This window comes from Rhea pennata, chromosome 2 (assembly GCF_028389875.1).
Source record: "Rhea pennata isolate bPtePen1 chromosome 2, bPtePen1.pri, whole genome shotgun sequence".
Taxonomy (NCBI): Eukaryota; Metazoa; Chordata; class Aves; order Rheiformes; family Rheidae; genus Rhea; species Rhea pennata.
Genome location: NC_084664.1, coordinates 83,689,984 through 83,709,567, shown reverse-complemented (window position 1 = coordinate 83,709,567; position 19,584 = coordinate 83,689,984).

Here is a 19,584-nt window from a genome sequence, read left to right as displayed (position 1 = left end):
CTTGTCTGCCTAACAGCATGCAATCGGTATGTAAGGTGATGATTTAGAAACAGCTCTCAAAACTCTTAAAATAGAGTATTCCTGCTGTGTTTACAATCCAGTCTTTCTGCCTTAAAATCATTAGTGTCTCAGCATGTAATGACAATACGGCAAAGTAAAGACCAAAATTTTAATTTGCATGTGGGAATTTTTTTTTCATGCATTTCCTGCTTTAAACCTGTGTATTCTATGCACAAAACTGCTTATAAAAGTACTAATACTAGTACAAAATAGACTAAAACCTTAATTTATGTATTATTTTGCAACTTCTATACTAAATACGTAACAGGAGAAGAATTTGAGAGTACTAGATTGTCATTTTTACAGTATACTGTAATTTTAGATATAAACATCAATTAGATTATGTCCCAATACCAAGTTTTTAATGCACTAACTACAAACTGAAGGATTTTTGTTGTTTCACAGAACATGGGTGTGCTTGATTAACAACACAATGATAAAGCAAGAGTGATTGCCAAAAAAGTTTTAACGCAAATACAAAATTCTAAGCTACTGTATTTCAAATGAAAAACAAATTTTCAGATGAAGCGAGTACAAGATAAAGAAAATCATAGGGTGAATGTATGAATTTTTATACATTTCTTTTACCTTTTGGAATCTTTAACAGAAGTTTGTTGTCTGATCTTAGACGGGAAGAGAACAAAGCAAACTACAGAAATCTTCAAGATGCGATAGGCATTCATTTTTTAGCTGAAGCAACCCTCAGAAAAGATGAGATCACCCAAATCAGACAGAACTTTATTTCAGGATCTTAGCTTTGTAATAAAGGGATGACTTTCTTGCTCCTGATGCTGCTAATAGACTCTACCATCAAGAGTTGCTACCAAACGTTCTAACAACCAGTTGCTCTTCTCTCCTTTCTACTGTCAATAGTAATAATTTCTGAAATAAATAACTTTAATGTCATACTGAGAAAGTGGGCCCCTGTAGATCAAAATTCTGAGCTGCCACAGAGTTCATTTTAGGTCAATAATATATTGTTTTTACATTTTTTCTAAAGATACCAAATGTCACAAACCGGTGTTCAAGTGTGAATTTGAACTTTTTTGTTGTTGTTGTTATATTTAAGCAGATGTTTATGAAGCAATAAGTTACTGATACAGTTCATCCTTATGTTAGGTCTGCAGTTTAGACCATTCATTTATCAGCCACCTTCCCTTTACAGTTGAGAAAAAAGACACTTCTATGACATGTTTCATCAGATCTCATATACATCTTTGCTACCATGTGTGATCAGTTGCACCAAGAAAGTATCTGTTGCTCTCCACTGATTGCAGAATGAGCCAAACAAATTAGCTCAGGTACATGTGTCTACCTGTGGGCACATGAATTTCCCCTTGAAACACTCTAGCCATGGAGGTCTCATAGAGAGGGGCATCTAAACATATATACCTTCACAATGTATAGACAATATATGAACTTAAGGCTCAAGAACTTAAAATGATGTAATACTTAATTTCTTTGGTAACTGAAGGAAGAAAAAAGAATTACATTTCCAGAGAGCAAAATTACAGCAGCAGATCTAGGTGAAGATCTAAAACTATTGTTTTCTTTCTACTACGTAGGAGGAGGCCAGCACTGCTGAAACAGTAAAGTACAACTGGCCTCAAAGTCCTCCATAGCATGATCTTATAACAAATACTGGCCATATAAGTTTGTATGAGAGTCTATAGCATATACATATATTTAGAGTTGAAGCTTTCATTATTTATTGGCTTGGTAATCATTATAGTTATCGGAATTAAAAGAACAAACAACAACAAAACCCACTGTACCAATACAAGTGATACTGCTGTGATGCCAATTACTGCATGTTTCAAATCTCTCTTGCCAAGCTACCATCAGCAGTCGCTATCAAGTGGTTACCATAAGTATTTCATACAGGAAGTACTTCTCCACAGGAAGTCTACATCACAGCATGTCAGAATAGTTTTGATTTCTACTATGGAAGAAGTTATGCTTCTTTTACTCAATACTTTTATACTAGAGACTCTTACAAGAAATAATTAGCACCGAGATTATAGGGAGCATTTTTTGTCATTACAATTTTATGTGTAGATGTATACCTGGACAGATTAGTAAAGAAGAAATTGAAAACCTTGCTTCCTGAGTTAAGACACTTGTAAGTAAACATTGTAAAGCATTTTCTGGATCTACCTGATGGAAAGGCAATATGCTTAAGAGCTGGTAGTGTTAGATATGACATCCTATAAATCTGATAGAAAAGGCCAGCAGAGAATGAATACAAGGAAAAAGAAATAGAAGACAAAACACCTTAAAATCAACACATCTATCAAAGAAAAGTTTCAAAAAGAACCTATTAAATAAATTAATGCATGGAATAAAATGGAAAAGGTATCTCTAAGACAAGAGTGCAGCATACACCCTGGAATTGTCACTGTCACTGTCATTGCTGATGAGAAGAAACAGAATGACTATTGGCACAGCAACAAAAGGACATAAATTTCACGTAAGCGAATACAGCAGGCATTCGCTACTTTAAAAAAAGAAAAAAAGAATCAGTTCAGATTAATGTACACCAAATGACATTATGTCTTGAAGACAGAACAAGTCCTATTTTTCCCCTTCCCTAAATTATCTCTCTCTCTCTACTCAAACGCAGAAATGTTTTTAAAGGAAAAGCAATTAAAAAATTCTAGACCTACAGGTTACGCAAATTCTATTTTTTTTCTTGCATTTTTCCGATTTGCTTTTGTCAGAGGCTTGAATTCACAACTTTAGAAATGAAAACATGAACTCTAGCATAACAGTAAACATGTTAGAGAAATCTACTTCTATAATTAAACTTTTCTTGAGCCATAAAAACAATCAATGAGTCATGAATCAGATAAATGTGATTTTACAAGTAGGCCTTATAATTTGGATTAGCATATAGAACTGGAAGAACAGGTCAATTTAAAGAAAAGTATTACAAAAACATACTTTAATTAGATCATGTACACACATAAGGTGTATCCCCGGTCCCCCAACACTGCTATAGAGTGGGGAAAATCAGGACAATGCTATTGGAAGTGAGATAGGAGGAGAATATTGTTACATTATCAAAGTATTTTCTGTTCCAAGACTAACTTCTTGAAAGCTGTCCTTGAAAATCATTTTTGTCAGGAGATATACAGAGAAGAAAATAATTTTAAAATGTTCTTAGCTTGAGACAGAAGAAGGACTGTTAAAGAGGAATATTCTGCTCTAGGAGAAGAAAGTCAGGGAATAGATAACAATTCCAACTGCAGACACTTCAAGAGAGAAAACAAGATACCCTTATGTTTGGGGGTGGAGGGAAGGAAAATTTTGTAAAGCAACACATACATATGCAAAAGTCCTGCTTAATGGTTTCACTAATTTCAGTTATTAAAACTTCTCTGTTCTGCAAAGGCAGGCAACTTGTCAAAACAGAAAGCTTCTCAAAATCTGTGGCATTATTGCCACCATAGCCAAAAATCTGAAAAGTTTACTGCCTTTGTAAAATAATAGTAAATCTTCAAATTTCACACCAAAAAATTCTTTGCAAGCTCAATTCTGGACTTGCTGCTAGCAAGCAAATGAATATCACAGGAAGAAAAAAAGAATTACATATTAGCTTAAACAAATTATCTCACACACACACTTTTGTTTATTATTCTATTATTATAGCTTGAGGCTGAATGCTGCAGGCTCATGGAGAATTATGCTGAAAAATTGTCACAGAAAGTGGAACTAACTGACTCAATGACCTTTTAGTAACATGTCATCACTATATGGTGAAGAATTTGCATGCATGCTGAAAGGCCTTTTAAAAGTTTCTCAGATGTGTTTAAACTAAGTAGTTTTATATTAATATCCTACCACTTTCTTCAAAGAGTTCTGTATTATCTTTCAGGAGAAAAAAAATCTGTTGCTAGGAGTTCTAAACAATAAATATAAAAACCTTCTGAAAGGATCCAATTCAGAATCAACATTTTCTATATTTCATTCAGGATTAATTGTATTTGGCATTACATTAAAGTAGGAAGCGACATTCATATTTTAAAAGAAAAGGGATTTTTCTTTGGTTTCCTTAGAAAAAAGGTGGTACACCACTTGTTGTTTAAATGAACAAAATAATGAATTGCAAATGGAGAGAAGTCAGTGAAGCATGATACCGTTTAGCAAAATATTTATACATCCGCACAGATCCTTGTTTCCCTGGAAAGGTTATTTGAGTGTAAATGTGACATTTTGAAATGTGTGACTGCAGTGAAAACTAAATCGATCATAAGCCATTTATCACTTAGTAATGAAATTTCATGTTTATCTTCATTCTCATTATCATTTAAAGAGGTCTTGTCCCCGTAATTATTAGCTTTGAGTCTGACCTTCCTACTTTTTTCCAGGCAATTAACTTTTTTCTTGCTTATATCTGACCTAGATAGGCTCTGTTCTTCTGTAATAAATATATATTTTAATAAAATTAAGAACTCATTTTCAGTCATTAGTATGTCACAGTATTTTTAAATGGAATTCCACAGTATTTGGCATATTTATTATATCTTCACCTCTAGTTTCATAGCCTTTGCAGTCATTTTAGGTAATCAGACAAACTACAGTCTCCAGGTTCACAGTCCCAGCCTAAACTCTACTCTCACCTGGGCTACAACTTGGAGAGATTGGAGAGGTGCTCCAATCACTTAGTCATCTTTGTGGCCCTTCACTGGACTCGCCCCAGTAGCTCCATTTCTCTCTCCTATGGGGAGCTCAGAATTGGATCCAGGACTCCAGGTATGGCCTCACCAGTGCTGGCAACAGTAGCTAATGCAGCCCAAGATACCATTGGTGGTCTTTGCTACAAGGGCACATTGCTGGCTCATGGTCAGCCTCTTTAGCCAGGATCCCTGATGTCCTTCTCTGCAAAGCTCCTCTCCAGCCAGTTGGTCCCCAGCCTGTACTGATGCATGGAGTTGCTTCTTCCCAAGCGCGTATCTTTGCGATTCTGTTTGCTGAACTTCATGAGGTTCCTTTGCCCATTTCTCCAGCCTGTTGAGGTCCCTCCAAATGGCAGCACAACCACCTGGTGTACTAAGCATGTGAAGACAGACGTTAACTGATAATAGTGGCAAAGGGAAAGGAGCTGAGGTTGATACGAGGACCAAAACTTTGACTTGGAGAAATTGACTTAAAATCTGCAAGGATCTGGGGGCACATGGAGGGAAAAGACGATCCAGAGTGGAGGTGAGGGCCATTGGGAAACTAAACTTTCAATCATCAAGTACAGGTACAGGAATATATTCGAAGTTTAGTAACTATATTATAAGCTCTGCTAGCCAAACGTAAAAGTGTCTATTTTAGGGAAAGCAGAATTGCTATCTAGATTACATTTACAATGCTGACAAAATTTTAATTAAGTTAAAAATCTTAGACTTTAACACACATGCAGACAACTAAATACAGATGTCTGAATCGGGCACTATGTAGCCAATTATAGGGCAATTGCAAGGAGGATTTTAAAACCAACTTTCTTCTAGCTCATTTAAGTCCACCCTCTCATAGGGAGTAACAAACTGCCAACCACTAAGAGAAACATTAAGTACCTTAAAATAATCTGATATTTCTAAGAAAAATATTATGCATCTTATTCATGTGATATTTCTCAAGTTGGGAGAATGAGTTTCAATGTCTCTTTCAATAAGTTTAATACAGCTCTCATCTAGCAAAAATTGTAGGAGAACAAGCTTCTGTAATGTACGTGAGGTACAACAGGAACTATACCAAAAGATCCATATGTGAACTAATAATTCTGTCTTCCCAGCAGGGTTTGAACAATACACAAAAGCAACTCAAAAGGCTGCTCATTGAGCAACTCAGCAAAAAACAATAGGGTGTATTTTCCACTGAACAATAACAACTACTGCCATTTCTATACACAAATCAGAAAAACATATCCCTCCTCCCTCTTCACCCCCCAAAAGAACAAACAAACAAAAAATATATGATCAGGAAATTAAAGGTTGTATGTATGCATTGGATCAAGAAAGACGAACCAAAAAGCCTCCATGTTAACTTTGAATTTCTTGATCAGAAACTGTTTTCTTCTACCTTGGCATAATATTAAATAAAATATTCAGTTCAGGACATGCATTTTACAAAGGTTTGTTTCACAGAGGCTTCTGAGGAAAATAGTACTTTTAATGTTGAAAAAACCCCATCTTTTTATTCAAACTTACAGGAGAGTCAGTTGTTTTGACCACTCAGCTGTGTGGCAAAGCAAAAACAGAGAGGAGAAAGATGTGAGCTTTTGTTCTGAATCTGCAACTACCTAGCCCCCCAAAACACTGCATTTTTCATCTCCTCTCCACCAGTGAACAAGAGTGAGATTTTCACAGCACATATTTGCCCAGTGCCATTAATTTAAAATAAGTGAACCCTGTGATCGGACTACGTCCTTCCAGCCAAAATGCAACTTCCATACAGGTAACGTTCATCACTACAGGAAAAGATTTTTCTTTTTTGCTTTTAAATAATAGCAATACCTGTACAGATAATAAATTACATAAATCAAATTCAGTTACCAAATATTACAGAAGAGACATCCAATTAAAAAAAGAAATATTTATTAATATGTAGTGTAACACAAGTGCAAAGGGAATAACAAATTCTACACTGTGTTGTTAGATCACCTGTGCACATTTCATTCCATGGGACTCCTACTAATTTTGTACTGTCACTGAATATGGTATCAACTCCCACCTCTCCCACTTTCCTGTGCTGCCTTGGGAAAAAAAGCACCGCTAATGTTACCATCCCAAGAAATGATTAAAGAGGTGTACAATTTACCTATAGTTCAGGGTCTGCCACTATGTTTTCATAGAATTACCCATAAAAGTGTGCATTTAAAGATTAAAGTGACAGCCACTTCCAGTGTTGCTCACCTGTAGATGTGAGAACATACAAGAGCACATGCAAAGTCCTATGATAATTTTACAATAGGTTTCCTACTGTTTTGGTGTTATTTTAGAAATATTTAGAAATATTTCTACCTACAACATCTGAACAATTTCTGTAATTCAGTAAATGATACTCCTTTAGAAGACAGGTCTGCAAATGTGGGAGCAGCTTCAGGATGAAAGTGTCAAGTGCAAATTCCCTACGAAATTATTACGTGCTTTCTTTAATATATTATTTTTATTTCTAATTCCTGTTAATGTACTTGTAGAAGTCAAAGAGGCAAAAGAAATTCTTAGATGAAAAGTGCATGTAAAAGAGGAAAACTGGGAAAAGAAAAAAAGAGATCACCAATTAATGAATGGCATGATCTTTGTAAACACTAGAAAGAGATAAAAACATATATATATTTGTTGAAGCCTAGAAGTCGTGGGAAGTAATAACTCAGTATTATTGAGATACTCAGTAATTTGAGAATATACAGACCTGAAAACAAAGTGATTGTATATATTTTTAATCATACTTAGTAATTACACACAAATAAAAAAAAGTATATAAAACTTATCTACTTCAATTACAGTCTCTCCTGGCAGGGATTCTCTACAATTTTATGTTTATACTGGGACTTATGGCAACATGCCTTAAGCTAAGTTAGCCTTTAAATACCAATAAGTAGATATAATTAACAATAATTAGAGAAGTTTAGAATTTGTATACCATTTGTTTAGCAGAACTTCATGGGGGAAGGGTTTTTTTGTTTATTTGTTTTAATATAACTGTTAATCATTCAAAAACATTACAGATATAGGAAAATCCTTCTAACAATTCATCTGACATTTTACACTGTCATAAAACACTCCAGGGTGCCCATTACTGTATGATATCAGCATGCATACTAAACTTAGTGTAGGTGAACTGTGTTAATATTATGCCTCAACAGCACACCCTGGAGTGTCTTACTGCTTAAATGATGGAAAGGTCAGACCTTTACAGCTTATTATCATGTTTCACACAACAATTGTACCTTATCATTCTCTGTTACTCCATCCTTTCGGGGAAAAGTGGTTGCAAGAAAAAATAACAAACAATTCAATTAAACTAGGTTTGTTAAAGTGCTAATATGCAGCATAGTCTGTTCTCCTTGGGTAGTGAGCTGGGTCACATCTCTTGTATACAGTGTTAGCATAAATTATGTATCAGTAGAAAATCCAATAAAAGCTTCTGTCAACAACCCATGAAGCCATTAATATTTTTAAATCGAATGGAAGGGTTGAATTTTGCAGAGGCTGGTATATTTACTGCAGAATATATTAAGCTTAAAAAGGAACAGAGGTTGCATTAGGGGGTGGAAAATAGAATTTTATGTCAGCATCATCTGAGCTATATTTTGTGCAGGGACTTTAATCCTGAGACTCTCCCTATGTAATTGAACACTACAGTATAGCAAAGTTGAAGAATCTGCAGCCAGAATGGTTTCTCCATGGATAAATACCTACATGTGCTCTCCAGAACTATCAGTCTAGAAGTAACCATTGGCAATAAATATACAAAAAGGAAATTTTGCTAATGCTTCTCCTACTTCTTGTACTTTTAATTAACTCAGTCTATCACATGGCAGTTCTAGATACTATGAAGATTAAAATGGCAAAAAAAAAAAAAAAAAAAAAAAAATTGACTCCTCCTGCTTCATCTTTGATTCAGAGTCAACAATATCTGGCTAGTCCTACATGGATGTCCTAAAAGTTTTGAAGGCAGAGTATTTTTGCTCCACAAGAAACAAGCTATGTTTTTATCTGCACTATCAATTTTCATCCCCAGACAAAAGTAGTTCTTCCCAGTTATGGACAGGGGATACTGCTCCTGTAAGCATCCAGCATTATCCATTTCTGTGGTACTAAGGCTTTTCTAAAAGGCACATGATCCTTCTCCTCAGCCTATTTTTCCTGAAATTGCAGTAGTAAACTTGCCAAGAGAGATGTCTTGTTATGGACCCATATCTCTATAGAAGACTTCCTGCAAGGTTCCTAAAGCAGTCTTCAAGCACAAACTGTTTTACAAAGGCTAGTGTAGCAGAGTTTACTCTTTGCAAAAGAACAAGACCATTTCAGCAATACCACTTAAGGAGCTTGGCCTTTAAGCTATTTCTAAAGTCTAAATACCATTAAAAGAAAGCCTATCATTAAAAGAAACAAAACAAACACACAGTTTTAGTTTATGGCTCCATCCTCCTGTCATTATTCTCTCTTAAAAGCCCTATCAGTCCAGAAGCCCAATACTACTAAATTTGTCTAGTTACTAAGTTGTACACAGTAGAGTAGGACCACCCCAGAAATATGTAAGGGTCTGTCAACAGGAGAACTCAGCCTTGTGTGCTAAGACTTTCAAACATGCTTCCTCACGGTTTGTAGAATAAATTCTATATTTAAGTTAAAATAATTACTGTTCAGTCAGTTAAAAGGGAAGTAAAAAAATTTCTCTCAGGGTTAAACAGTGTCAAAAAGTCACTTATTTTGGATACTGCCATTCTTAGTGGTGGTAGAAGACAGAAGAATGCAATGTTCTTCATTATAATAACAAGCAACACTGATGATGGTACTAGTAAATTATGATATGTAGAAAAAGTTACTTAAGAGTTTTGAATTTAATAATAATACTTTTTTAAATATTTCTTTAAAGCAGGCACATCAACTTAATCCTTTAAGCTTTAGCTTCCTTTAAAGATATTTTTTTTCAGTATTTTCAGGAAACTTCCTCTATTAGAATGGATTTAAATATTCACATACGTTTTGAATAACAGTATCTCTTGACTTTCACTTATGTGTGGCTATTATTTTTGCTTTTCTTGTTTCTTGTTAGGTATCTTTCTGAAAAAAAACTATTATGCCATGTATGTACACAAAAGTAACAAATAAAATAAAGAAGCTTACATTCTGAGATACATTTATGTTTCTTCTTACTACAAATAGTGATTGCTCAGGGACACTGGGAAAAAATGGAACTGAAATGCTGCAGTAGGCTTTTTAGGACAATAAATTATCAGTACCAGTTTGAAATGAATTCAATGTTGCTTCTTTTTCATACCTGAAGGGAAATGCTTCCTTTGCCTGGTACATAGAGATAAGAGACACTTCATTATTTCTCCAGGTTTTTGTGTTCTATCCAGGAGTTAGCCAGACTTCTACTATATTCTCTTGAGTCCCCTAGAAATTGTAACTTCCCTCTTTCCTGCCAGTATGCTCACTTCTCAAAACTTAGCTCTTAATAATATAACAGCACGTAACAAAACCAAAAGAAATACAAATTCCAATATACCTCAAGAAATTCTTTTGATCCCACTAATGAACTGATAGGTACTTCAGGTATTACTTACAGCAGGAATTTAAGAACAAACCTTACAAGCATTTTTCTTCAAACTAAAAAAAAAAAAAAAAAAAAAAAAAAAAAAAAGGCATGTGTAGACAAATATACACTAATAAACCTTTTAATTTAACACAGAAAATAAAAAAGTGAATTTCAGTGGCCTCTGTATAGCAAAGCCCAGATCACTCCCCCCACCCCACCCCCCTACAAGTATTTCCTCTACTCCACTGTTCGGTCAAGGTGCTTAATACTTTAACCAAATTACTCTGTTTATAAAGAAAATGTAAGAGTAATCACAAATACACATTTATTCTTTAAAATACTTCTTGAAAATCCCCCTTACCTTTTCAGTCACTTAAGACCTTCTCTTACAATACGTCACATGGTGCTATCAGTGATTCCTGACTGCCCTGTGAAATAAGTTTCCAATGCACAATAAAATTCCAAACACTAGAAGTTATACACTTCTGAATGTAACCAAAAAAGAGGGGAGGGGTAAGGTAATGTTTGAATTAAACAAGTCCATCCTGAAACTTGGACTGACTGTAAGCTTTCTCAGTTCTGTCAGTCCTATAGTCAGTTGCCTTGCCTTCTCCAACATACCCATATTATCAATCTTAACTTGCATGAAGTCATGGAAGACACAGATCGAGAACCACATTTAAATGTTATACTTTCTTAATTCAGCACATAAATATCAGAACTCAGTTCAACTAAATTCAAATGAAATATCAGAACAAGTCAGGTGGGATGCTCTCCCACCACAAAAGAAACAAGTTAAGTCCTTCATAACAACAGAAAGTCAAGTAACATCCAACACTGTGGTCTAAGAAGCTAAAATACAAAGATGCACAACTTTTCCTAATGTCAAACATACAAAATAGTCAATCATAAAAAGATATTCCTCCCCTTCCCCCAATTCTTCAGACCATTAATCTGCATCTCACAGGAGGAGAGTTTTGCTAGAAAAGAGCCAGCAAAACCAAAGACTAAAAGCAACATTGTGGGAATTAAAAAGGGAAAAAAGCATGTATGCACATACAAAAACAAAATACCCTTCCTTTAGCAGTCAGATGCTCAGCGATTTGGATGCTTGTATTACTCCCCGAACAAGGGGACAATCTAGGAATTAAAATAAGTAAAATGAACATACCAGCTTTGTATTCACAATTATATATCCAGCTAATTAATTATTGATAAGAGGTACTCTGGTAAAGCTGCTGCTTCTGGTCAAAGACTAAAGATAGCTGGCAGTAAGTAATAAGATGCCCTGCTAATTACAATAAAGGGTCAAGTGGAAGTTTCAAAGTTTAGTTAATTAAGCACAAGACTTTCAAGGCAAATTAGTCCAGCATCTGAAACATCCTTCTACATATAAGTAATGATGTTTTTCTTCCTGTCAAGAAGTTCAACTCTGGATTCCCACAAAGCAAAATTATTCTTGGAAAATTGGCACTGGAAACATAAACTTTCCCCCCCTTTTTTTATTGTAAGAACTTTTTTCATGTATGACCCTTCTCCTCACAGAAAAAGATATTAAAGTAATAGTTACATTTCAAATGCATCTAAATTGGTCACTATCTCTGCAGTGGGATTAACCTTTCAGTTGAGACACTACTTGAAAATGTTAAGAGAAATTAGCTAGCATCAGGAAAATGAGAGGACAAGGAAGATAGAAATCTGTCTCTTACTCATCTTTTGGGAGACAGACTAACTTTTATTGAGCCTCACTCTTTTTTCTACTAAGCTACAGAAATCATTTAAGTGCTAAGGAAATATATTAAAAGGAGTATCAACTCTTTTTTATTGTTTATTGCAGGCTTCATATTTTCCTGGAACATATCTCTAAGGTAGTAAAACTTCAAAGAAAATTTTGATGTGAAATATGCACATGTATTTTTGCATGCACACAGTCTTCTTTTGCCTTAAGTTGTTGGGTTTTTTTTAAAAAAATAGATAAATCTTTTCACAGAACAACTTGTACTAATAGACAAAAGGAAGATATAATTCAAGCAAACATCCTGCACTAATTGAAGAATCAGAAGATTCTCCTCTTTGTTTCTTATCATGTAATCAGTAATGCTTTTCAGATTTTCTTACTTCCAAATATTTAAGTGAACTTTATGCTGGCTCTTCTAGTTACTGATATTTCTTTCCTCTTCAATTCTTTTTCTGCCTAGTCATTGACTCATAGAAAGTCTTTTATTCTACGATCTCAAACCAACTGATGGTTACCGATGTGGCAACCAGTTTTCGTATTAAACAGATGATATCAAGAGGTACAAAAAAAGTAATTGCTGTGGACGCAAGGACAAAGTATTCCTTCAGCCATCTCCATTTGCTACAAGCATTCATTTCAGAAACGTATCTTTTTACTCCAAAGTCTTTCCATCAGAGGGAGTCAGCTGGCATCTATACTGCTTTATGCGGGATAAAGGTCCATCACAATTGTTTTAGCGTTCTTTCCTGTCTTAGATGTTTTAAAAAAAATAATTTACTATTTAAATATATTTTAAATAATTTTCTAAAGCATCTTCAGTAGTTTTCATATTTCTTAACAGGGATATGGTGCATAACAGTTTTAAAAAAAGAAAAAAAAAAGCACAGAAGGTCAGGTGATTAAGAAGTATTTAGGGAAGGTGATTTTATATCACTTTGATTATATTCTTAATAAACTATTATTCCACACACTTTTAAGTCAACTGGGTATTTTTTAGTGGAAACACCTCCTTTAAAGAGGTATTTTAGCAGGGCAGGTTGTAGAATGATTGGAGTGTGAGCCATTAAACGTGGCTTATATTCTCAGCTTGAAATAATCATATAATTAGATATCTGAAGGTTAGAATTATAATTGAGATAATTTCACAATAAGTATACTCAAAATATCCCAAAATACCTATGTTCTTGTCCTAGTACATAATTCGAAGTTTCTTTTCTCTTGCCCAACAATCTTCACCAAAATCTTTGGGGAAAAAAAATCCTTTTGTTTTCTACGTATTTATGCATACAACTATATTACCATTCAATATTTGCTGCTGCTGTGAAAGATATAATGGTTTACAAGAAAACCACTCATAAATACCTTAAAGCTTTTATTAGAACAGCAAAGAAGGAAGTATACCTGTGACTTAAATGTATCATACACAATATTTACTCTGAAATGATACAGTCTGTAGTTAAGAGACAAATACAGTCAGTATATAAGTACCTTAAGAGATCCCATGGGAATTCAGATGTCTGAAGAACAGTTGTGAATGTTTAATTTATAGCACTCATAAGACATTAAGTACTATATTTTCTCTACTAGAATTATCAGGAAAACATTTTGTCACAGTTACTGCAATCAGTTAATAGGAAGCACCGATACTTACTTTAAATGACAAATAGTGCTCCAAAAAATCATATGAATTCTCAGCTTTGCTTAAGACAGAAATCAGAAGAATAGTGTGCAAACACTGAATTACGTGGCAAAGGTATAGCAATGAAAACGCAGGTAAGACTAAAAATGAATCTTTATAACAGAATTTGATGTTGAGCTAATAGACAAAACAAGTTAAAGTATATATTCTATTCATTTGTTAAGTTTTGACTCTAAGCAAAAGTTATTTCAACAAGGAAGCCTTAAGTACAGATTTGATTTGAATCTAAACTATTCCTACGTGGCATGGAAGAAACAACGCTAGAGAAGCTAAGATTTATATATTCTCCGCGTTCTCACATATTCCCCCCTCTCATAATCTTCCTGTCATTTCTGATAAGCATTTCAATGCATTTACCATTCTAGGTCACACAGTATTCTGTGAAGGACTGAAATTCTCCTGCACATGCTTTTCATTAAGTAAGAGCAAGTAAAGCAGCATTCTGCGTGAGTGAGGGAGGGCAGGAGAGAAGGGGCCTGGACCAGTCCTCAGGCAGAAGGCAGAGTTCTCACTTGGTTTAACTTCTGTATGTACAACAAAACAAGTAAGCTGGACCCATTTACACTCTAGCAAACCATGAAATATACTGTTAAACAGCAAGCAAAAAAATGCGTGTGCGTGCAGTGTGTGTGTGTACATGTGTGTGTGCTGGGTGGAGGCAGGGAGAATAGGGAAGACGAGATGACGTGATGCCTGTGTCAAACCTATTTCTAAGAATTTATAACAAACAATTTTCAAATAGTGAGCTATTTCAAAGGCTCCTATAAAATCTACAGGTTTAATTGTTACTAGATTAAAAAATGCAATTGATTTTTTAATCGCAGATTAAAATCAGAAGATCAGAAACATTACCAACAAATTAATTGTCAAATAGATATTTCATGGATAGCACAATTTCTAAAACAGTTATTTTACACACTGGCTAAAGCCTTTACAAAATTGAAATAGGGTAATCAAAGCAGCTGGTTCTTCAGGTTTTCTTGATTTCTAAGCTAAGTACAGTTGCATTCTTCTACAAACAGATATTTTTGTTAAAAGGTCAAGCAGCAGATTTCTGAAGATTTTTAAAACATTTTGGGGGGAATTTGCAAGGATGATCATTAGACCCCAGTGATGTAATGATAAGTCATCTTAACCGAGCTGGCATAACGAAATTGTGTATACATTGTGTTGCACCTTTGCAGAGTACTCACCCAGCCCCCAAATGTTTAGGGCTGAGAGTTGGTTTAATTTTACCGCAGTAACTGAAGACACACCCTTCCCTCCAGAGTTAAGAAGTATTTTTAGAGTGTTTCCCTGCAACCTTTCATATATGGAGTACTACCTTTCACTATTCTATTCCAAAATGGCTTTGGTCACCTTCCTGTTTTCTACAGTCATGGTATTTTGATTCAAGTTTAGCATACTTCCCTGATTTCAATAGCAACATCAAAGGAATAGCAAGTAGATTTTAGATTTGTATATACAGCAGTGCAGTTTCAGAGAAGAGCTTTCAATACTCACTAGCAAATGGATTATATTCATTTCAAGATGCAAATATTTCTTCTGGGCTGTAAAGCTCATCTTCATGCTTTATTCAGGAAAACTAGGTTTAAGGGTGAGGTGGGGACACTGCCTGGCCCCTGGCAGGGACAGATACACAAGCACAAGGCACACTACAGTTGATATTGAGTGGTTCCCCCAGCGATTTCCCAATCAAGGTAATAAAGGCATGGGGGAAATCCAAGGCATTGCTGAGCATCAGCCCATGGCGAGGAACGCTGTGTGGGGGCACCAGAAGAGGTTTTTATGTACTGCGCACATGTGCAGTGCACATATTGAGCTCATCACTAATCTTGAGAGCCCAGGTGAAGCGCCACCCTGGCACGGGTCCAGCCGGTTGACCATGGCTATGGGTCAAGCATGCCCTGTTGAAGCTCCTTTTCCCACAGAAAGGTCCGGCCAGCTTCCATCGCTCGTCTCCTCGACATCCTTACACATTTTCCCCATACACTAGGTTAACTACAAAGGTTCTTCTAAACTCTAAACTCCAAATGAAAAGCAAATATTCTTGGTCTTGCAGTACATGACTAAAGAGCAGTGACTAGGGAAAAAAAGTTTATGAATGCCTGATATTTTAAGTTCATTTCTTTTCATATTGTAAAGATTTTCTCTAAGTTTTGTTTGTTTTTATCACAAATCATAAGCAGACATAGATATATAAAAAGAATATACCATACAAACTAGGAGTACTGCATTCATTATCTAAATTCATGGCAAAAGCATATGACATCCTTACCTGCTTTGCTTTAAGGAAAATAAATAGAAAAGTTTTACCTTCCCACAAGTTCTATCAAAGTATTAAAAATATTAATGAGAATCAGAAATTACTATTCAAGTATGAACTACAATATGATCAAACTGTTGCTAAGGGAAGTTCTGAAAATGACTGAAGGGAAAAACTGACCAAATAGTAATGCACAGAAAACTGAAAATACGAAGTCACTTTTTTGCTCATTTTTAGAGAAAGAATATAGCTACTAGATGCATATCTAGTCCGCATTCAAGAGAAAACAGCTACATCTGAATCCAACAGAAGTCCTGACAGATGAAGATTCTGCACAGATTTTAAAGGCACTTAGCAGACAAAGAGGACAGAATGCTGCATTACACATAATTACATAAACCCTTGTTTTATAGGGAAAAAAAAAAAAAAAAAGAAAGAAAGAAACAGGGGAGTTCGAGTTCAGTACAGCTGAAATCAAGAAAACCCATATGAGGTGAGTAAATAGCATCATATACAAAATTATAACACTGATGAAATCACTTTAATTCAGATAGCATTAAAGCAATAAAAATGGCATGTAATAACGTGACTGACCTGTATTCATAATGCTTAATCAGTCAGCTGAACAGCATATGATAAAAATATAAACACAGAACTTTAACAACATAAATGAGGGATTGGGTAAGGACTGAATGTGGTTCTCTATTTTAAATGTAGTTGATTTCTGAATGATTTGAGGATTTATGGTAACCTTAGAAACATACTGTAGGGTAAAACTGAGCAGCCCAAGATGACTATTGTAGCTTATTTTCATTCTTAGAACTATACAGAAGTACAAGGAAGTCCTACAGGAGATGTTCTCATCATGGCAGTTAGTATTTCAGAAATCCCATATTTGTTTTTCATAATTTCATTAAATTATTCACACGAGTGTTTCTCCTCCATCATATTCAGATACATAATTTTTATATGTAGCAGTTAAACTTCTTCCTTCCCCAGTTCCCTCAGGATTCAAGCTTAGCAGTTCTCAGGAGAGGCAGAACAAAGATTAAGCAGGAACCACAGCACTTACACCACATTCTGCTCCTCCTCACCTTCCCTGTCTGAGTTCAGGAAAATGGAAATGAAGCAGGTCTTTCCACTCACTGGTTTCTCATGTAATTTTCAATATGGAGTTAATCATGACTTTTTTTTTTGTCTTAAGCAAGCATTGTGAATCCATGAAGTAGAAGTATTCTAAGGAAGATACATTTAATATTTGTTTGCATTGAACTCAGACACAAGCACACTAAGACAGCATAACCCATGACTGTGCACATGCATTTTGTAACATTGTAACATACATACATAAATTCCATTTAATCACTAAGAGGCAGATAGAAACCTGTGGTATAGTTTTCCAAAAGAGTACAAGAAAATGTATGCTGGTAGTAAAATCTGCAAGGTGAAAACTAAGGGAAGATAATTGGTAAAATCATAATTATGTTGCAGAATATGTGGAAAGAGTGTCTGCTAGAACCAGAACAATCCCACAGGACAAGCAAGAAAAGTGACTAACAAAACTCCAAATAAATCTTAATTCTGGTCCAGAATTAAGAGGTACTGTGTTAGAATCAGATGAGATCAACTCTTTGCCTTTGAGGAAGAGGTAGAGGAGCATAAAACAAACCAGAAAAATGGGAAGAAAAAAGTAGACCTCTGCAGTTCCATCACTGAGCGCTCTCAAGCCCTTTACCAGTTTTATGTTGACCTCCTCAGCTAAGACCATTATGGAACACCACCATCAGTGCTAATTAAATGGCATCTGTTCCCTAGTGTAATGTACTCACAGGTAATTAGAGGATAAACTTACTGAATAATTGTTTTCTATATGTAGTTATAATAATGGATAATGTGTAAGAACTAATCATCAGCAATGTGTTAATGAATGTCAATCCTATAGAGTGCTGTTCTGAAATTTGAAACTCACCTTATTTGTCAGTCTTTTAAACACTCATCACAGTGGTGTCCAATTCCCTGACATGTATATGAGCATACACATATTCAGTTGCAACAACTGTGCAAATCCCAGATCATCTACTTTTCAGAATTTCACATATGCACAAAAAAAGTTCAGTGCTGCACTGCACATCTTAACGAATCAAAATCTTTTGATAGCTAAAGAGTTGACTATTCTTCAGAGATAATATCCTAAAGGAGAAAAGCAAGATGTATCTTTTTTCTGGGCAACAGGAAAAGTTTCAATAGCAAGAATCAATTACTGATCTCCCAGTTTTGGCATTGGACATGATTGCTAGTGCACAACATTGGGAAAAACTCTGTGTTTCCATCTTGTAGTTCTCAGACTAATCAGACTGCTTGTGCTTTGGTGATGTATGCCCTTGGTTCCCAAGAAAGGCCAATATTGTACTGATTGAAATGCATCGTGTATATGATGAAGGGAATTTTCTCTTGTATGTCAGAGAGAGTTTTAAAAGGTCTGAAAAAGACATCTAGCTGCTTAAATCTATTTAGTAATACAACACAAATGCTAGAAACAATACAATATTTTCATTCTCTTAACACTAAATATGCAATCTATATTTTAGTTCTTTTGATGAACAAACCTCATCCTAACTTTATCATGTGTTACAGAGGGGAAAGAAAAAGAGGGGAGAGAGCTGGGAGAGAAAAAAACATGACCTAAAGAAATTTGTCTAGTTGAGAGAGCAGGAGGAAGTCTTCCCCTGCTCCCCTAGAGAATAGAAAATGGCACCTGTATCATTGAATAATTCTATCCTTCCCAGGCACAGATTTCTCAACTGCAGCCTGTCTTTCTCTGCAGTTATTCAGGGCCCAAAGCTACTTAGACTCTTCACATTATGAGAGCATTAACCACAGATACTCCTGCAGTGGGTGGAGATTTTTTTAGTTAGTAATTGGTTCTCCAACTTTCTCTTTTTGAGTAAGTACCACCTTTCTGAGTACTTCTCCAGTGTCAGAGGAGACTTTTAAAAAAGTGTCATGTGCTAAGGTATTAAAGATAGACCAGGGACATGTAGCACGTTGCTAACTGCCAAACACAAACCAAAGGTTAGGATTTCATCCTGAAAAGATCAAGCCAGCTTTCAAAAGTTAATGTCCAAAGATTATCTTAGATTAACTCCTTATATATTGTGAAATGTAAGAAGAAACCTGGGTACAGAAATGCTGAAATCTTTTTTGAGAGAAATACTAGATCTATTGTTTTTTATGGTAACCAGATGACGCCATACTGATCAGTATTCTGGATGCTAAATGGGCAATCCTAGCTGGATTCAAAAAGTCATCAGGATGCTGAAGAACTTAAGATATCCTTCTGTGTCAGATATCTGTACCTCTGTTGACTCAATTTGTATACATTCCACTTGCAATAGCAGAGATTAAGAAGCACAGATGTCCTCTTGTTTCCATATGCAGCAGTTCTTATTCTTTTCCCTCATCTGCCATCAACCAACTCAAAGATGTCCCTAGGAAGTGCTTTTGCACTCATCCAATAGAATGAAGCATCTGTTCCTCAAGTTATAGAAACAGAGATCTTGGTAA